The sequence below is a fragment of the Lithobates pipiens genome, unplaced genomic scaffold, assembly GCF_037356315.1.
Source record: "Lithobates pipiens isolate NorthernLeopardFrog02 unplaced genomic scaffold, aLitPip1_a1.2 Scaffold_19, whole genome shotgun sequence".
Lineage (NCBI taxonomy): Eukaryota > Metazoa > Chordata > Amphibia > Anura > Ranidae > Lithobates > Lithobates pipiens.
The window spans coordinates 38,463,215-38,485,314 of NW_027507764.1; the positions used below are offsets into that span (position 1 = coordinate 38,463,215).

The following is a 22,100-nucleotide window of genomic DNA, read 5'->3' on the forward strand; positions in this document are numbered from 1 at the left end:
ATAGTGTCCTGCCATCGGATACTGTCCACCCCGTACTGCACATGTGCAACGCTTGCGCAGTACGGAGCAGAAGAAGCTTTGGAAAATCTCCGAAGATGAACTGCGCCGTGAGTCGAGGTGGTAGCCCCACCATCCAAGCGGACATAGGGCTGTCGATATTAGAGGGCCCCTCGCGGGCTCGCCACGCTTCGGGCACGGCCTCTCTGCGCTTGGCTATTTTATATTCCATCTCTATAGCCTTGTACACGTGGTCGGAGAATCCATCGGAATGCGTCTTATCGGACCGTGTCGTCGGATAATCCGACTGTGTGTGGTATGCATCGGACTGATTCCGTCCGAATCTCCGTCGGACCCAATTTTCCAACATGTTGGAAATATTTTCCGACCAACTGGTTTGATCAGACATACTCCGATCATGTGTAGAGAATTTTGATCGGACCAAGTGCCACGCATGCTCAGATCAAATTCCTACATCAAAGCTATTGGCTACTAGCCTGAACGTAGTCCCATCGTAACGAAATTACGTCATCACGTTCTGAATGATCGGATTTTTCGACAACTTAGTCCGACCGTGTGTAAACAACAGTTTCGGACAAGATCCGACGGGCAAAATCCGACGGACAAAATCCGACGGATTTGGTTGGCAGAATGTCCGACCGTGTGTACAGGGGCTAAGTCCACTTGGATGGTGGGGCTAGAACCTGGACTCACGGCGCAGGCGCCGTTCATCTCCGGCTATTTTCGGATTGTGTGTGTGCTGTGCATGCGCAGTACACAGCGGACACTATCCGATGGGGGACTCTATATGATAGGACACCGGTCTTCAACTGATTGATCAAAAAAGTTTTTGTCTTCAGATATATTATAAATTTCAGGACATTTTCTTGCAGTGTCAGTTTGCTGATTGTTCCTTTTTTTGTTTTCTTTTTCTTTCCAGGCGAGTACGATGATAGCGGCCGGACTGACTCTCGCCATTGCGGGATTTACTGGTAAGTGTTGGATTGAAGGTCGCTGTGTGTTTTTGTTGGACCTCCCTCTGTTTTCCACCCCATCCCCCCCCCAAAACAAAACAGAGGCTGTGTGTTTTGACTCCTTCTAAAAATGTCCGCTGTCTGGCCGTTCCTGTAAAATGTCCTCTGTAGTGTACAGTACATACTGGGCCAGCATTTCTCAACTGGGGTGCTGTTCTGCGTCCATTTTTTGTTGTTTTGTTTTTTCCTTGCACAACATCTTGCATTTCCACGTGGTTGATGGGCCAGCCACCAGCACCAAAGTAAACGCATGACGCTGAATCGGAGCAGCTCCAGCATTCCAGCTGCATTCCCGCTCCACCTCCTTCCCACTGCCATGGTGTAAGGATGGTTGGGAGGCAGGACTGTACCGTGAAAGGTACTGAGGACTCTATAAAGTGTGGGGGGTGTGTGTGTAAGGGGGGAACCGAGGACTGTGATGTAAACGGAGGGGAGACGAGACTGGGCACTGTAATTTGAAAGGAGGGGGAGGGGCTGGGAACTGTAATGTGAAAAGGGGGGGCGACTGGGGACTGTAATGTGAAAGGAGGGGGGGTGACTGGGGACTGTAATGTGAAAGGGGGGGGTGACTGGGGACTGTAATGTGAAAGGAGGGGGGGGTGACTGGGGACTGTAATGTGAAAGGAGGGGGGGGGTGACTGGGGACTGTAATGTGAAAGGGGAGGGGGGGGGTGATTGGGGACTGTAATGTGAAAGGGGAGGGGGGGGTGATTGGGGAATGGAATGTAAAAGGTGGGGGGGGGGTAGCTGGGATGTGGGGGGGTCTGATGTGAAATAAAGTGGGGCTTTGGACTGTGATGTGACTGAGAAATCAGTTTTTTGGGGGGGTGACTGAATACTCTGATGTGAAAGGGGGGGCTGAGGACCGTGATGTGAAGGGGAGCGGGGTGGAGGGGAATGGAGGATTCTGATGTGAAAGGAGGAGGGGGGGACAACAACAACGACTGGGGACTCTGTGAAAGATGGGGGGAACTGTGAGGACTCTGACGTGAAAGGAGGAGGGAGGGTGATGACTGGGGACTCTTATGTGAAGGAAGGGGGGGGATTAAGGACTCTGATGTGAAAGATGGGGGGGGGCGCTGAGGACTCTGATGTGATTAGTTGTCCCAAGAACAAGAGTAGCGGGTAGATCTTTCGATGAGGATGTTGGTTCTGGTGGCGACTGTCTATCCCCCTGGTGCCTAACCTGTTGCCCTTTGGTATATGGCATGCGGCCCTTGGGCCTCAGCAGTGGAGATATATATATGGTATAAGCAATCATTTTTACTGAATGAAACTGATTCATTCCATGTGTTATGTTGTGATTACCAATGATTGGCTACAGCTAATCACATGGTGCAGATGGGCTGTGATTGGCCCTGTCTGTACCATGTGATCACTATGACCGATCACAGGTAGCAACATAAACTGTACACAATGAATGGCATGAATCAAAGCCATCCACTGTGTACAAATGTCATGTGCTCTGCTGTGATTGGTAACAGGAATCACATGATGCTGTCAGGAGGCCGTTACCCTGATCAGTCATCGGCGGTGTCTGGTGAACACAGCTGTGACAGATTGAGGCCCATTCTGGTGGGATCTCATATGACCTCGACCCAGAACGACAAATGTCCCGTCCAAGCAGGAAGTGGTTAAAAAGGGGTGGTAGGGACTGTTGCTGAATTGCATTTCAATTGCATAATATTCTGAATGGCTCCCCAAAACCTCCTCTATGCACTTGTGTTGCTGGACATCGGGTAGACATTTGCTGCTAAAAATGCTGCAGGCGCCTGTTTTCTGCGCAGCATCCTGCCCATTCAAATGAAGATCACAGCTGTGCGGACGCATCCCGAGGGTCCATGCACACCTATCCAGCCCCATCGGTTGCATTAAACAGCCTACCAAGAGCACCACAGTAGGCCGAAGATCGGCCATGCACCATTTTTGGTAATGTGGCACACAGGGAAGACGGGTGGCACCTTGGGATGCCATTGGAAATAAATGGCACCACAACACACTAACATGCTGTGCTTTGTGGGAACACGTCCATTATTGCAGTGCATAGTTTTTTTCAGGCCTGTATGATTATTCTCCACCATAATATTTCATGCTAAAACACAGCAACGGGATAGTGTCCAGTATTCAGACATTGGCAGATTGTAAACCTTTTTCGTATGATGCTTTTTTTTTTTTTTTTTTTTTTTTAGGTCGTTACGTTTTACAAGCTTTCAAACACCTGGAGCCTCAAGTGAAGCAAGCTTTACAGACCCTGCCAAAGTCAGTGAGTTTCTTAAAGGGAGGCTATAACTGTTTTTGGGATATATATATATATATATATATATATATATATATATATATATATATATATATATATTCGACCCATTATTAAATGGATATTTTATCTTATTTGTTAATAGTTTCAAGTCTTCAAAATAATGGAATATATATATATATATATATATATATATATATATATATATATATATATATTATAAATATAATTTTTTTTTTTATAGCTGTGCTGGCTGTCAGCTCCACCCCAGGCTGGAGCCCAATTTATGGGCATTTTTATGGGGGGAGCTACAGCCAGCATTATACCCACCCCCCTCCTTTTCTCAGTGTTTTCGTGTCCACCCCAGGCTGAAGCCCAATTGTCATTCCTATGGGGGAGCTACATCCAGCAGCATTGATTCTCCCCTATCCACAGTGTACGGTCTGGCACAAGCTTAGAGAAAGTGCTGCAGCAGCCCTGGAAGCTTTAATACAACATCTATTCATCTACATTCATGTTGTGATCCATCTACATCACAGGGGTCAAACTGGCGGCCCTCCTCCCGCTGTTGCGAAACTACAAGTCCCATAAGGCATTGCGAGGCTGACAGTTACAAGCATGACTCCCACAGCCGGAGGCATGATGGGACTTGTAGTTCCGCAACAGCTGGAGGGTCGTCAGTTTGACTCCCTTAGTAATACCCCTCACCCCATTAGCTAATTGCTACATCAGTTTCTATAATAAAAAATAAATTAAAAAAACACATGCAAAAGCCCCAAATGCTCCCCCTAAATTTGCTGTCATGCTCCAGGTCCTGCATCTTCTCTTCTTCTACTGGACTGCTGAAGGGGTGATTCCATTCTTTGGGTATCTGTCACTGCCTGGGTGATGTAGGCAGTACCCATTGGCTGTCCAGTGGCGGGATTCTCTCAGGCTCCATAAGACTGCAACCACGTGATGATGTCACAAAGGGGGGCGGAACACACTTAGACGGCAGGTGGCCGGGACTTCCAACGCTGGATCGCTGGTCTCCACACCCAGAAGAGTGGCTGTTGAGGAACATGCACTCAGATATGTTAAACCTGAAATCCAGACATAAAAACTTTAATTTAAATACATTCTTCAGTAGCCAGAGTGGATATAAATCTACTTTGCGTTCACTAACTTTTTTTTTTTTTTTTTTATCAAACTCAGATCTAATCTTGTAAACGTAGCAGTGACAACATGTGCTCAGGCCAGCTCAGGCTCTCAGCGCCTCTCTAAGAGGCTGAGACACGGGTATCAGTCCAGGCACCTGGCGGATCCAGACTTTATTGTCGTGATGACTTATTGACTTATTCCAGTGACGTCAGCAGAGAGTGTAAAATGGATTGCACTCCTGTGATCCATAGGAGAAGCCCAGCCAAACGAGCTCAGGCTGGACTTCTCCTTTTTTAAATACATTTTCACTTCATATACAAGTAGCGTTGTGTCACAACTGAGTATAAAAGAGAAGAGAGGCGCCTCTAAGTGTAGCACATTTAATGAAGGTCCAACATTTAGCAACTCACATGGTTGATTAAAAGAGGCACATCTAAGTATGCAGGCATCCGGGGTAAAGCTGTCCACATAGACCATCCTCCGCACCGCCATCAATGTCCTCCCTTCCATGCTGCACTCCACAAGCAATTCAAGCCTCGCTTTCAGATCGCTGTACTGCAGGGAAGTCTTCCCGGTCACGATTGCAGACGGACATCGGTGAGAGCCGGCGGAAGACAGTCTATGTGGACAGCTTTACCCCGGATGCCTGCATACTTACATGTGCCTCATTTAATCATCAACCATATAAGTTGCTAAATGTGGTAACTTCATTAAATATAACCATATCACTATACTTAGAGGCTCCTCTCTTCTCTTTTATACTCTGGATTTTGCTTCTAATCCCCTTGCGGAGGCTTCCATTTGTGGATTGACATTTTATGGTTACACAAGTTATCACATTACTATAATCTTTTTATATGGACTATAAACTGAAGGATTTATGAATAAATGGTTGTGAAACGAATCATCTGAGTTTCCATTATTTCTTATGGGGGAAATTTGCTTTGATTTACAAGTGCTTTGGATTACAAGCATGCTTCCGGAATGAATTATGCTTGCAATCCAAGGTTTTAGTGTGTGTGTGTGTGTGTGTGTATATATGTATATGTATATATATAATCATCAACAGTTTGCGCAGCATTTTACAACATGAGGGCCGACAGTACACTTACAATACAATTTAATACAAGAGGAATCGGAGGGCCCTGCTCGATCTAGATCAGCCTTTCTCAACCTTTTCAACACAGAGGAACCCTTGAAATAGTTCTCTGGTCTCGGGGGGAAGCCCTGCTAAAAATTAGAAATCTACAACTCATCATACATTAGTATGATGGTCAGTGGGAAGAATGATCCTTACACTTGTGGTCATTGGGAAGAATTACCTCTTTACAGATAGCTAAAAAGATCAATGGTGTCGATGGGAACTTATCCAAGAGGCAGAAATGGCCCAATGCTGAAGTAACCCCTAGAAACCTCTGGAGGAACCCTGGTTGAAAATCACTGATCTAGGATATATATAATATGGGATATAAAGCTGAAACTCATTTTTGCTTAAAGTGGTTGTAAACCCTTACAACCAACTTTGACCTACAGGTAAGCCTAGATTAAGGCTTACCTGTAGGTCCAAGAAATATCTCCTAAACCTACACGGTTTAGGAGATATTTGCCGAAACACAGGCACCGCTGTCTACGGCGCATGCACCGCGGTCAACGGCGATATGCCGCGAGTGGCGGCTCCCGTGTGCATGCACGGGAGTGACGTCATCGTGGCTTCGCTGAATGATAGCGGCGGAGCAGTGAGACCCACCGAGAAGATGAATGCGCTGGACTACAGGGGACAGCGGTGACTTCGCTGGCTCCTGTGTCAGGTAAGTGACACATAATGGGCTACTATGCGATGCATAGTAGTCCATTAAGCTTCACCTTTGCAGGGAATGAAAGAGGAAGTAAACTCATCAGGGTTTACTTCCTCTTTAATTGATGTTACTGCTGTAACTATTGATTGATACGTAACAATAATCTTGGAATGGGGGGTCTCCCTCTAGTGGCCAATTGTGTAAGTGCAACAGCTCTGATGTTCATACAGAGCCAACTATTCACAGCTCTGCCTGATCACTAATCCTACCATGTGGCTGGATTCCTGTGATTACAGAAGGTATTTAATCACCTTTCTTTTGGGGAGCATTAACAGTAAAGACGTTTTTAGGATATTGGTCCACTTTAAAAGGAACCTAGACAGAAGAGAAATATAAAAGCTGCCCTTGCCGATCTGTTTTTTTTGAAGGCCCTTAGAAGCTCCAGGACCACACATTTTTCATTCTTGGTTAGCTATTTAAAGTGGAGCTATGAGCAAAATAAAAAATGACCTATATGTTGGAGTCTGTCACTAGAATTAAATTAGTATTCTGGGATATACCCAACTAATTATAAAACTGCTCCCTCCCCATTCCTAACACCTATACTAACTAACCCGTGTAAGAAAGCTCTGTATACTTACATATTTTGCTCTCCAGTTACATGACCTGACTTCTCTGCGTCAGCCAGCGGCGGCTTCAGGAGAACGCTGACAACAGATGGACCACAATAAGCCTATGAGTGACATCATTGCTTCCAGGCATTCCCCCCCCCCCTCAAAGTTCAGGTCCATCATTCTTGTTTAGGTGAGGATGAGGTGCCCAGGCCCTGCACATGTACAGGAACCACACTGGGGTTTATCTCTGATGCGTTGCAGCATTTCTGTGCACTGACCTGTTCATTACTTCCTGGGATTTCTACTCATCCTTGGAGGCAGATCGTGGGATCTCGCTCGTGTGCAGGAACGTTGCAGGATGTCTGTCAGTTTACTAGCAGGGGATCACGGTGTATCTGCACATGTGCAAGGGGGGCCAGTCCATGCATCAACATGCCATGGGGCACTGCCAGGTCCCACATTCCTGGCAAAGATCCCTGTAGCGTGTTGGCACATGCACCAGAAATAAATTCAAGATGGCGGCACCAGAGAGGAGCAGTGCAGGGAGAACTTTTCCTGCAAAGAGGACACTGCACTCCATTCACTAGTATGTGTGTTTGTTTTTTTGTACTTTTATACAAGGATGATTTTTAAGATTTAAAATTTTTTTTTTTTGATGGTAAGGGTGGGGTCCCTCCTTTAGAGTCCACTCAAAACTGTAGAGTGAAAAGTATTGCTCAAGAAAAAATGCATCCCTTTTAAATTCTGTGTGTGTTGTGGTGCTAAAAAGTCCTGCTTGCTGCATTTTTGGTCAATTAAAGGATATATATAAAGGTTTGTTTAAAAAAATAAATTCATACTTGCCTCCTCTGTGCAGTTGGTTTTGCACAGAGTGGCCCCGATCCTCCTCCTGTGGGCCCCTCAGCGGCACTCCTGGCTCCTCCTCTTCTCGAGTACCCCGTCAGAGAGGCGCTCTCCCTCGGGGCACACTTGCGGGCAAGCTCCTGAGTCCTACTGCTTCGTCTGTTGACACAGACAGCAGGACTCAACCCTGACCCCCCAGCTCCAATTATTGGATTTGATTGGCAGCAGCGGGAGCCAATGGCTACACTGCTATCAGTCTATCCAGTCAGGACCCGAGACAGCGGCTGGAGCGGTTGTGCTCGTCCCTGTAGCTGGACATTCCTGGTTCAGGTAAGTAAAGGGTGGGGTGGGGGGGGGGGCAGCACAGGTGGTTTAAAAAAAAAAAAAAAAAGCCTTGAGGGTTTACAAAAAAAACCCCACACACCTCCCTGTTGAAATGCATTAAAGACACAGCAAGAACTCACCTGTTACATGACATGAAAAACACACCATAAAGCACAGTAAAATTTCCGTAAAATCGCACCATTATTGCTACCTTTTTCTTTTATCAGCAAAATGCGGATAACACCATTTTCGGATGATGTTTCGGCGACCAAAATTTTCGGTGCATCTCTAGTTGAAATGCGTTGAAAATGCAGCAAGAATGCATCAATAACGCACCTGTTATGTTTTTGATGCAGTTTTTGAGTCACGTTACCTATAAAAAAAAGCACCATAAGCACAGTAAAATCGCCGCAAAATCACCTGATTTTCAGCGCTGTTATAGGCACCTTTTTTCTTTTATTTTACCTTTTTATATTCTTTATTTTGGTGCAGCTCTACTTTTGAGTGAAGTTCTGCTTTACATTTTGCCATCAAACGGTCCGTTCACACCAAATCTTGGTGCAGAAAAGGTACGTTCCATGCGGGTGCCAATTAATTGTTAAAGGCACCCCAAATGCATAGCGTTTTGTGGGCGCCAGATCGTATGGTGCTGCAGTATCATGCGGTTTGGTGCAGTGTGATCTGAAAAGGTACTGTTTGCGCTACTTTTTCTGTGTTCCGGTGCATTTTGCACTCGCTTAAATGAAAGCGCTGTTTAGAGCGGAATGTGGTAGTTCCTTCCGAGAACGAGGAGGACTCTCAGGAATTGTTCTCAAACTGTTACTCTGCATTTTGCTGTTTACCTATATGTGGGGGGGGGGTCTCCAAACTTTCTAGTCAAAGGGCCAATTTAGGCTGGGGGGGGGGGGGCAGACGGTGGTCAGTGGGAGTAGAAAATGATCTGGCCTCCGTGCCCCATCATTGGTTTTGGTGGAAGGAATAGTGCCCAATTGTTGATATCGATGAGAAGGATAGTGCCTCATTGATGGTGTTAGTAGGTGGAGCAATGCTCCATCGTTGGTGTCAGTTGGTGAAATGGTGCCCCAAGGGCCAGATAAAGGTAAGCAGAGGACCACATCCACCCCTTGGGTTGCAGTTTGGAGCCCACTAATCTATACCATACGTTGAATTATTTTGTACATTTCCTGGCACCTTGCGATGACTGACTAGGTTTTTTTTGTACCTATTTTATATACACCTTGCAATGGCGCCTTGGCATTTCAAATGTGACTTAAAGCGGAGTTCCAGCCAAAAAGGCACCCGAGCCGATGGATGAATTGGCTTCGGGGGGCCGACATTGTGGAATCCCTGGACAGGTAAGTGTCCTTATTAAGTCAGCAGCTACATTATTTATAGCTTCTAACTTTTTTTTTTTTTTTTTTTTTGAGGCTGGAACTCCACGTTAAGCATTATGTAACCCATTGCAACTTGTGTGAAGTCTTCATGCTGTTGTATCTGCCACACGCCATAATGTGCTCATTTGAACGCGCTTGTTCCAGTGTGAACCGAACCCTGAAGGCATTTTAAAGAGGTTGCAACTAAAAAATAAAAACAAACCCTGCAGGACAAAGACATAACGAGCTAGTATGTACTAGCGCATTATGAAATACTTGGCTTGGATCGAAGCTTTTGCAGCAGTTCGTGTACACCATTGTGCCGGGCGACATGTCTCCCGGCGTTATTTCCAGGTTCAAGGGCTACAGCGATGTAATTGGCTGGAGCCGCAATGACGTCACGCCTGCACATGGGAGCTGCTGTTTTACGGCACGTCACGAGCAGGCATTTTCTTCAGTGCACATGGGTTGATGGCTTTGGCGCAAGGGTATACGGTAAATATATCTCCTAAACCACGCAGGTTTAGGAGATATTTTCAGTACCTACAGGTAAGCCCTGTTATAGGCTTAGCTATAGGGAAATATGGTGTAACTAGGTTCACAGACACTTTTTATACCGGTCTATCTGCACCTTCAGTTTTTTTTTTACCTACTTAAGATGTGGGTTGGTCCTGTAATTTCATGGTGTCATTTGTTACCCTGTACAGTAAATCTTCACGCTCCTGTGTCAGAATTTACTGTTTGTGCTCAAACAGGAGGCATGGCACTGCGCAGGGTAATGCGTGGCCTCTGTCTGTAGTATAAGAGCTGACACTTCCTCTGAATAAACTATATATTTCACAATCCCCCTGAGTCTCTCAGTCTAGTGCTCTGCAGGTAAGAGCTACAACGTAATTAGATCTGACAAATGGGCAGAGCAATTAGAGGAGTTGTAAAGTCAGTTGGTTTTTTTGTTTTAAATCATTCTATGCATGCAGCAGCTCCCCTCAGCCCCCCTAATACTTACCCTGAACACCATCTCTGTCCAGCGATGTTGCAGGACTGTCTCGGCTGCCCAAGACTCTCCCTCCTGAAATGGCTGAGTCGGCAGCGCCATTGGCTCCCACTGCTGTCAATCGACTTCATTGAGCCAATGAGGGGAGGGGGCGGGGCCAGGCTATGGCTCCGTGTCTGAATGGACACAGGGAGCTGTAGCTCGGCTCAGGTGCCCCCATAGCAAGCTGCTTGCTGTGGGAGTGTCAGGGCTGGGCTCAGAGCAGGCTGCTCAGCTGTTTAATTGCCAGCTTCAATCTTTTCTGCGGTGACTCACTTGATGATGATGATGATGATATCCTATTCAACAGTCCTGCCCATTACTTAAGCTGTTCAGTTCAGTTCCTCTCTGCCTTCGCCATGGTCAACACATCCAGAGACTTTCTTCTGTGTACCCATTGAAGACTTGCTTGGCTGATGTCCCTTCTGATTCCTGATCCTGCTTACTGTTCCACTACGCTGATTCTCCGGTTTCCTGATTTCCTGGCCTGTCCTGAAGTACGCTGATCTCTGCTTCCCTGACGTCCTGGCTTGTCTGACTATCCATTCCGGTTACCTAAAAACTCTGGCTATGATTTGACTACATTGCTCTGTTTACCTTTTTGCTATTATTATTATTATTATTATTATTATTAATAATAAACAAGTATGATTTGTAACTGCGCTTCTGTCTCAGTCTGATTCATGGTTTCTAACATGGGACACTGAACAGGAGGGAGGGGCCAGAAGCAGTAAAGAGGGACCTGAGAAGAAGAGCACAGAGCAGATAAGTATAACATGTTTGTTATATTACTCAAAAAAAAAAGGAGACTTTAAAATGACTTTAACCACTTCCTGCCCACCATATAGCAAAATGACGGCTGGAAAGTGGTTATGTTATCCTGACTGGGCGTCATTTGACGTCGAGCAAGATGCGACGCAATCGTGTGGTGTCAGTCTGTATAGGTTCCTTCAAGAATTGTGTTTTTTTTTTTTTGTTTACACTTTTGCAATTAGTTCTTACAGACTGGCATATATATATATATATTATATTTATATAATATTATATTTATATATTTTTTTATATATTTTTTCGTTTTTTTCCTTTTAGGCATTTGCCGGTTATTACAAAGGTGGATTTGAACCCAAAATGACTAGAAGGGAAGCTGCCTTGGTGTTGGGAGTCAGGTAAGGGGCGAAGAGCCACATCATCAATAAATACAAATGATCTCATTCTAAGTGTGTGTTTTACCCACTTTTTCTTATTTTATTTGCTCGCTTTTTTTTTTTCACTTCCATCAACAGGAGATTGCTTTGTGTTCTTTTCAAAGAAACAAAGCATTCTATATTGGCGACAGCGCCCAGTGAGTAACTCCTTGTGGTCAATGTACATATATTTTGAAAAACATTTTAGTAGCCACTGATTTCTTCACCCCTTTCACACTGGGGCCCCGGGCGCGTTCGCAGTAAAGCACTGCTCGTTTTGGCGGCGCTTTACCAGTGTTTAAACACCACTTTTCGTCAGCTAATGGGGCACTTTTTACCCCAAAGAAAGGGTTAAAAGCTCCCGTGTTGCGGCACTTCCAATGGACAATTGCACTATAAACAAAAAAGAGCGACAATTTTGAAAAACGCATTTTATTTTTTTATTTTTATTTTTATTTATCCTATAATAAATGTCCCCCAAAAATATATAAAAAAACTATTTTTTTTTCCCTCAGTTTAGGCCAATACGTATTCTTCTACATATTTTTGGTAAAAAAGAAATTGCAATAAGCGATTATTGATTGGTTTGCGCAAAAGTTATAGCGTTTACAAAATAGGGGATCGTTTTATGGCATTTTTATTACATTTAATTTTTCTTTTTTTAAATGATGGCGATTAAGGTTTTTTTTTATTTTAATTTTTTTTTATCGCGACTGCGACATTATGGCGGATCTGAGCATTTTTGACACATTTTTGGGACTATTGTCATTTATACAGCAATCGGTGCTATACAAATGCACTGATTCCTGTGCAAATGACACTGGCAGTGAATGGGGTTAACCACTAGGTGGCAGTGTAGGGGTTAAGTGTGTCCTAGGGGCGTGTTGCTAACTGTGGAGGGCTGTGGCTGTGTGTGACACGTCATTGATTTCTGCTCCAACCACAGGGAGCAGAGATCAGTGCTACTGTTGCTTGGCAGAAGGGGGAGATGCTAAAGTAAACATCGCCTCTCCGTGAGGCGATCGCAGGTATCCCCGTGGTGATTGAGTCTGCAGGACCCGCGACCCGACTCACGGAGCTCCCCCCCTTAAAGGGCCACGTACAGGTACGTGATTCTCCCTGTACGTGCCCTTCTGCCAACGTATATATCTCTTCTTTTTTTTTTCTTTTTTTTTTTCAGTAAACACTATAGGATTATAGAGGAAAAAAAAAACTGGGACATATTTGGGTGCCCCAAAGAGAAAGCCACATGGCCAACAGTGGGTGTGGCCAAATTGCTCTTGCTGACATCATCGCCCCACCCTTCAGTGATGCCAAAACTGCCCCCAGACAGCCCCCCACAGTTTCCAGATGGCAATAAATTTGTGTGCGGCTATCTTGGTTACTTGGGGAGCCACAGTCCAGTCTGAATAATGTGTACAGGTTTCAGGTGGACTGAAACCCGGACACAAGATCCAAAACCTGGACTGTCCAGGTGAATCCTGGACAGGTGGCAACCCTAGTTCCCAACCCACTCCAAAAATGCTGCTTGCAGGACTTTTCTAAACTTCCCGCAAGCGCACCGCCCCAGCGTAAAAAGTCACACTTAAATGAATGGGATGCGGTTTTCATCTGCTTGGCAAAGGTAATTTCCAGCTCTAAAGTTCCTGAAATCCGCCCCAGTGTGAAAGCGGTCTAAGGAAGTTATTTCTGCAAGATTGACTTAAAGTGATTCTAAAGGTTGTAATAAAAAAATAACAAACATGTTATATTTAGGACCGTGGCATCGGACACGAGAAGGTATGGCTGTGCCAGCAGGAGAATAGACAGGATCACCGGCTGAGCTAGCTAGGCACACAACCATTTACATCAGGAGTCTCAAACTGGTGGCCCTCCAGCTGTTGCAAAACTACAAGTCCCATGAGGCATTGCAAGGCTGACAGTTGCGAGCAAGACTCCCACAGGCAGAGGCATGATGGGATTTGTAGTTTTGCAACAGCTGGAGGGCCGCCAGTTTGAGACCCCTGATTTACATACTCTGCAGGTCACACCCCCAAAACATGTTATACTTGCTATGTTATACTTGCCTGCTCTGTGCAATAGTTTTGCACAGAGCAGCCCCGATCTTACACTTCTTGGGTCCCCCACCAGCAGTTCTGGCTCCTTTTCCCCCCAAGCCCCCTCCCCCTGCCAACTGTCCCCCATAGGAACCCTTTTGCTGTAGGGGCACTCAAGCAAGCTCACTGATGTGAATGGACATTGTCCATTCACCCACAGAGCACGGCTCTGCCCAGCCCCCAGCTTGGCTCACTGGCTGTGATTGACACATGCTGCTGTGTGTACCAATGAGGAAAGAAAGAGAGACCTGGGAGAGCTGCTGCTTTTGTGCACGTGGCTGGATCGAGATGGGGCTCAGGAAAGTATGGGGGGGGGGGTATTTTTTTTTTTTTTACCTTTTTAATGCATGACATTCATTAAGGTTAAAAAGAAAAAAACTTTTGCCTTTATAACCACTTTAAAGGGATTTGTAAAGACTCCTTTTAAAATAATAACAAATGTATTACACTTACTTCCTCTGTGCAGTTGGATTTGCACAGAGCAGCCTGGATCCTCCTCTTCTGGGGTCCCTCTTTGCCGCTCCTGGCCCCTCCCCCTGGTGAGTGCCCCTCACCCAGCAGCTTTCTATGGGGGCACCCGAGCTGAGTCAGGGCTCTGTGTATCCATTCAGACATGGAGCTTCAACCCAGCCCCGCCCTCTTTCTCCCCTGATTGGCTGACTGATTTTGATTGAAACCCAGGGGAGCCAATGTCACTGCTGTCTCAGGCAATCAGAAGGAGTGTCTGGGACAGCTAAAACAATTGTGGACATCGCTGGAGAAAGAGGGGGCTCAGGTAAGTAATTGGGTGGGGGGGGGGGGGGGTCCGTGGGAAGCTGCTACACACAGAAGGTTTTTTTTATCTTAATGCATAGAATGTATTAAGATTAGGGCTGTGGAGATGAAAGATTAATTCCTCAATTAATTGATTAATTTTTTTTGATTGATCAAAATTATTTTGATCGGTACCTCTCTCTGCCGGCTTCCGGGTCTTCAGGGAGTTCCCTCGGAGATCCGGTGACGTCACAGACATCGACATCACTGGACTCTGAAAGGTTATGTTAAGCATCCATCTTGTTTCTGTCAGACATCTTAATATTTACAAACTTCCATTTTACAATATGTACAGTTTGAACACCCCTTTAACTTCTCAAATAACTGTCTCAACATGAGATTCTTCTAACTCATTTGTTCTCACACACTTATCTAAAACTTTCACACATTTTCTCAGCATTCCTTTAGCTACTGAAGAAATCATGTACTGTCTCTTATCTTTTTCTCATATTAATTTAGCTAGCTTAGAACAAAGAACAATAGCGTTTTTTTTTTTTTTGATCAATCGATTTTTATTGATTTTTAAAAATAAAGCATATAGAAAATACATCGTACAGTAAATTTCAAATACGAGTAAACAAAAGAAATATAAGAGGGGAAATAAAAATAAAAATAAAAAATTTTGATATTCTTACAGACGTTCAATTCACGCAATAAGATATTAATAATACAATACATACATAAAACCATAAAATTAATTGATATATATATTAAATTGTATAAATATAAATATTAGCCTCCCCTAAACACCCCTATGGGTACTCAGCTGTGTCTTAGGGGAGGGAAATGTCGCCAATATTAAGCATTGTAGACATATAGAACTAAAAAGTATCCTAATATAATGAAACCAGGAGTTGAAAACTCAGAAAAGTATATCTAGATATTGTTTAAGATTGTTTCAGAAAATCCGCGGATTTTGACCATCCCTCCCAAGGTGACCACCTACGTTTTTCTTTTGGTAAATTGCCTGCAATGGAGGCCATCATTAATTCATAGTTGTAGTGTAAGGATACAGTATCCAAAAGTTGATAAACAGTTGGAGGTGTTGTAGATTTCCATAATCTGGTTATGGATAGTCTGGCTGCCAGGAAGACGTGTGTCATTACATGACGAAAAGGGTATGGTATGTCTTCTATAGTTAGGTTCAATATCGCTAACTCAGGTAAAAAAGGAATCTGTATTTGAGTTATGTCTGTTAATATAAGAAAAACATTTTTCCAGAACTCTTGGAGTTTAGCGCAACTCCAAAAAATATGAAACATGTCACCTTTAGCGGAATTACATCTCCAACATAAATCCGATAAAGATGAGTTAAAGGATGTTAATCTTGATGGAGTCAAATACCATCTAAGTGAAATTTTTTGAGTAAGTTCCCATAGTGCTGAGCTTTTAGTAGTTTTATATATACTTTTTAGTGCTTGTTCCCATTGTTGCTCCGTAAAGGATTTTTGTAAATCATTTTCCCAATGTGAATGAGAGGTGGATTTCGTAAATATACTTTTGAGGTGTAAAATATTGTAAATTAAGGAGATTCCTTTTTTGTGAATTAAGGAGGAATTAAGAAATTTCCATATTGTTGGTGAAATATTGTATAAAGGAAGTTTGATTTTGTTGAGGCAATTTTGTAGTAGGGTATATGTAGATATGTCTGAATGTAGTAAATTAAATTGTTTTTGTAGCTCAGAGAAGGATTGTATTTGTGTACCTGTAAGAAGTTGGTTTATATAATTAATGCCTTTTTGAGTCCAATGATGAAGAGATAGATCATGTGATAAATGGTGTAAGGATTCGATAGGAATCGACATTTGAGGTATATTAGATTCACAATGTATTTCTTGGTTTAACATTTTCCAAGCTTTGGTTGTGGCAATTAGGGATGAGCCGAACACCCCCCGGTTCGGTTCGCACCAGAACTTGCGAACGACCCCCGCGTTCGTTACGAACATTCGAACCCCATTGAAGTCTATGGGACTCGAACGTTCGAAATGGAAAGTGCTAATTTTAACGGCTAATATGCAAGATAGTGTCCTAAAAAGGGTTTGGGGACCTGCCTCCTGCCTCAGGGGACATGGGTCAATGCAAAAAAAAGTTTTAAAAACGTCCGTTTTGGCGGGAGCACTGATTTTAATGACGATTAAAGTGAAAAAAAAGGTGAAATATTCCTTTAAATATGGTGCCTGGGGGGTGTCTGTAGTATGCCTGTGAAGTGCCACGTGTTTCCCGTGTTTAGAACAGTCCCTGCACAAAATGACATTAAACGGAAATAACACCATTTAAAACTGCTTGCGGTTTTAATGTTATATCTGGTTCCTGCAATATGGTTGAAAATCATTCAAAAAAATGGCATGGGTAGCCCTCCCTGCCCATTACCAGCCTATTTGGGTCTTGTACGCATATTAAGGGGAACCCCGTACCCATATTAAAAAAAGGAAATGCGTGTGGCCCCCAGGCCCTATATACTCAGAACAGCAGTATACAGGCGGTGCAAACAAGACAGGGACTGTGTAGGTTTGTTGTGTTAAGTTGAATCCGTTTGTAATTTTCAACTGGTACATTTTTAAAGTGTAGCTCCAGTCAAAAAAAAAAATATTTTTAAGCTTTTTGGAAAACATAGGGAAAGGTTATCACCCCTGTATAATTTGTTTTGTCGTCCATCTTTTTTCATCTCACTTGCTGTTGTCTCCTTCCGTTTGCAAGTAGGAGATGTTTGTAAGTTGGATGTTTGAAAGTAGGGGCCTGCCCTATATTATAGCGGTATGTACTGGGTACAGAGCACGCAGACAGCACGCACTATCTCCTAACACTACTGACTGCAAGCTCTATTATTAACCACTTGACCACTGGGCACTTAAACACCCTTAATAACCAGACCAATTTTCAGCTTTCGGTGCCCTCACATTTTGAATGACAATTACTCAGTCATGCAACACTGGACCTATAGGAAATGTTTGACCTTTTTTTCACACAAATAGAGCTTTCTTTTGGTGGTATTTAATCACCTCTCAGTTTTTAATTTTTTGTGCTATAAAAGAAAAAAGACCGAAAATTCTGCGAAAAAATGAATTTTTCTTCGTTTCTGTTATAAAATTTAGCAGATTAGTAATTTTTTCTTCATAAATTTTGGCCAAAATTCATACTACTACATATCTTTGGTAAAAATAAGTACAAATTGGTGGATATTATTTGGTCTTTGTGAAAGTTATAGAGTCCACAAGCTATGGTGCCAATATCTGAAAATTGATCACACCTGAAGTACTGACGGCCTATTTCCTTTTTTTTTTTCCACAAAATTGTCATATTATCAGGTTATTTCACACACACAGCATATGCATACCACAAATTACACCCCAAAACACATTCTGCTATTACTCCCGAGTACGGCGATACCACATGTGTGAGACTTTTACACAGCGTGGCCACATACAGAGGCCCAACATGCAGGGAGCGCCATCAGGCGTTCTGGAGCACCCAGGCCAATTCTGACATTTCTCTCCTACATGTAAAAATCATCATTTATTTGCTAGAAAATTACAGAGAACCCCAAAACATTATATATATATTTTTTTTTAGCAAAGACCCTGGAGAATACAATGGTGGTCGTTGCAAATTTTTATCTCACACGGTATTTGCACAGCAATTTTTCAAATGCGTTTTTTTGGGGGAAAAACAGTTTTGTGCTTAAAAAAACAAACAAAAAAAACAGTAAAGTTAGCCCAATGTTTGCATAAAGTGAAAGATGAAGTTATGCTGAGTAAATAGATATCAAACATGTCACTCTTCAAAATTGCACATGCCCGTGGAATGGCGCCAAACGTCGCTACTTAAAAAATCCCCATAGGCGACACTTTAAATTTTTTTTTACTGGTTACATGTTTTGAGTTGCAGAGGAGGTCTAGGACTAGAATTATTGCTCTCGCTCTAACGTTCTCGGCGATACCTCACATGTGTGGTTTGAACACCGTTTTCATATGTGGGCGGGGCTTACGCATGCGTTCGCTTCTGCATGCGAGTACGTGGGGACATGGGCGCTTTAAAAAAAAATTTTTTTATTTATTGTTCATTTTACTTTATTTATTTTAGTTTGACATTTTTTTCCCCAAAAATATATTTTTGATCACTTTTATTCCTATTACAAGGAATGTAAACATCCCTTGTAATAGGAATATGGGGTGACAGGTCCTCTTTACAGTGAAATCTGGGGGTCAATATGACCCCACATCTCACCTCTAGGCTGGGAAGCCTGAAATAAAAAATAAAAAAAAGATTCTGGCTTTGATCGTACTGGCGAGTTGGTAGAAGCACCGGAGGGCGGTAAGGGGTGGGGGGCGTCTATGGCTGGGTATTTCAGGGTATCACCGAGTATGGCTGGGTATCTCCGAGTATGGCTGGGTATGGCAATTTATGGCAGGGTATTGCAGAGTATTGGCGGGGTATTGGCGGGGTACTACAGAGTAATAGCAGGGTACTGCAGAGTATTGGGGGGTACTCCAGAGTAATGGCAGGGTACTGCAGAGTAATGGGGGTTACTGCAGAGTAATGGGGGGTACTGCAGAGTAATGGCAGGGTACTGCAGAGTAATGGCAGGGTACTGCACTGCAGAGTAATGGCGGGGTACTGCAGAGTAATGGCGGATACTGCAGAGTATTGGGGGGTACCGCAGAGTAATGGGGGGTACTGCAGAGTAATGGCAGGGTACTGCAGAGTAATGGGGGGTACTGCAGAGTAATGGCAGGGTACTGCAGAGTAATGGCAGGGTACTGCACTGCAGAGTAATGGCGGGGTACTGCAGAGTAATGGCGGGGTACTGCAGAGTAATGGCGGGGTACTGCAGAGTAATGGCAGGGTACTGCAGAGTATGCACTGGTATTGCAGAGTATTGGCAGGGAATTGAGGGGTTAAATTCGGTGAGCAGCGATGTGGGCACTGCAGATGCAGCCCACATCGCTGCTGACACCGATCTCTTTCCCCTCCGCTGTACCGATCGGTACAGAGAGGGGAGGGAGGAACCGGCGTCATAACATGACGCCGGTTTGTTTACAAGTGATCACTCCGTCATTTGACGGAGCGATCATGTGGTAAACGGCCGCGACGAGCGGCCGTTTACCGTGATCCGTGGTCACGGATGCTCTCGAGTGCGCGCCCCAGGGGGCGTGCGAGAGCAGAATTCTGGGAGGCCGTTAATTAACGGCCTCTCAGAGTTAAACAACCGCCCTGAAGCCGTAAATCGGCAATGGGCAGTTGTTAAGTGGTTAAAGCTAGATCACTAGCTATATAGGTGAGGTGAATATAGTGGTATATACTGCGGTCAGGGCACAGACAACAACCACTACACAGCAGCAAGATAGGAAATCAGCCAAAAACAATCGGTGTGTACTGTGTTGAAGGTACACAGAACACCCACTGCTTCAGATGCTAACACACTACACGAGGCCGCCTCAAAGGCGGCCTTATATAGTGTGGGGCGTGCACTACACAGCCTGAGCTATGATTGGCCACAGGCAGGATGCCTGTGGCCAATCATGGCTCTCCTCGCTGCTGGCGCTACGATTGGCCAAGCATGCGGGGTCACAGTGCATGCTTGGCCAATCATGAGCCAGCAATGCACTGCGCCACCGCAGTGCATTGTGGTCCGCGCGCGCCACTCGAATTTTGACGCGAGCGGCCCAAACGTTCGTAATTCGCCGAACGGCCGAACAGCCAATGTTCGAGTCGAACGTACGTTCGACTCGAACACGAAGCTCATCCCTAGTGGCAATCATGGTAGGAGGTAAATCTTTGGGTATTTTAGTCCCTAATGGAGTGCTTAGAAGCCAGTCCTTTAGTCCGGGACTTAATAGAAAGGTATGTTCGATGTTACACCAGAGTTTACTTGGAGGGTTTTGGAACCATTCTTTAGATTGATCAATTATTGCTGCTATATAGTAATCTTCGAAATCAATAGAGCCTGACCCACCCGCCAGTTTGTGATTTCTTAATTTGGAATGAGCACATCTAGGTTTTGTTCCGTACCAAATACATTGAGTAGCCTTTGTAGGGATTTAAAGAAATATTTAGGAATGGGGATTGGTAAAGTTCTAAATAGGTAAAGTATTTGAGGTAAATGCATCATTTTGAACACTGCTAATCTTCCAGTCCATGAAAGTTCCAGTTTAGTAATCTTCAGGGATTCTGTACGTAATTTATTCAGAAAGGGTTTATAGTTTGATTTAAAAAGATGTTTTGTAGATCTTGTGAGTTGAATACCCAAATAAGAAATATTATCTTCAGACCATGTAAAGGGGTATTGAGCTTGTAAAAGGTTTCTGGTGGTAGCATTGAGTTTTATATCCAATATATGAGATTTTGTTGTATTTAGTTTGTATAAGGATATTTGGCTGAACCATTCCAATGTTTCGCATACTGCGGCTAATGATGAGGTAGGATTTGTTAATATAAGTATTATATCATCCGCAAAAAGACTAATTTTATGAGAAGTGGAACCCAGGTTTATTCCCGTAATCTTAGAATCTCTGCGGATATGTTCGGCTAAGGGTTCCATTGCTAAATTAAAGATTAGAGGTGATAATGGGCAACCTTGGCGTGTACCATTTGATATTTGAAATGGTTGAGAAAGCATGTTGGCGCAAAATACTTGAGCTGATGGTTGTGTATATAATGCCAAAATAGCACCATATATATAATCCTTAAATCCAAATTTTAATAGGACTTTTTGTAAATATGTCCACTGTACCCGATCAAACGCCTTCTCTGCATCTAAAGAAAGAAGCAGAGAAGGCGTTCCAGTAGATTCTGCGTAGTGAATTAAGTCTATCATTCTTCGTGTTGCGTCAGGAGCCTGTCTTCCTTTAATGAAGCCAGATTGATCTTTATGTATTAGATCAGGCATAATGGAAACTAGACGTCTAGCTATAGTTTTAGCATACATTTTTAGATCCAGGTTAAGTAGGAAAATTGGTCTGAAATTTTGGGGTGAGGTTGGATCTTTCCCAGGTTTCGGGATTGTAACAATAAGTGCTGATAATGATTCTTTAGGGAAATTAGAAGATAATGCAGCTTTGTTGAGGAATTTAGTTAAGTGGGGAGTCAGATATGTGGAGAATTGTTTAAAATATTCCCCCGAAAGACCATCGGGACCTGGGGCTTTATTGCTTGGTAATGATGCAATAGTTGCAAGAATTTCTCTGATAGAAAATGGTGTATTTAAGTAGTTTAATTGGGATTCAGTTAGGGTAGGTAGGTTAACCTGATTAAGAAACTTATCAATTTCTTCTGGAGACGGTTGGTGGGTGGAAGTATCTGTAGGAAGGTTATAAAGATCACTATAATAATCACTAAAAGCATTCGCTATATCTTGTGGATTAGATAATTTGTCTTTTGAGTGTGGATGGAAGAGATAATGGATTTTAGATTTAGTTTGTATACCTTTAAGACGTTGAGCCAATTTTTTACCAGCTTTGTTAGCTGTGGAATATGATGTGGCTTTAAATTTACGTTGCATGTACTCATATTTGTGCAAAAGGAGAGATCTAAGTTCCTGTCTGAGCTGCAATAGTTGAGTTAGGGTATTGGATTGTGAGGAAGATTTGTGTTCAGATTCTA

The 22,100-nt window shown here is 43.6% G+C and overlaps 1 long non-coding RNA gene across 1 annotated transcript; it reads left to right on the top strand.

The window, feature by feature from the left end:
* The first annotated feature begins 912 nt into the window (after positions 1–912).
* On the top strand, positions 913–11,574 carry LOC143998189 (uncharacterized). Its single transcript, XR_013277771.1, has 3 exons — positions 913–989; positions 3,221–3,294; positions 11,498–11,574. It is a non-coding gene; the product is annotated as an uncharacterized LOC143998189 (long non-coding RNA).
* Positions 11,575–22,100: the final 10,526 nt, after the last annotated feature.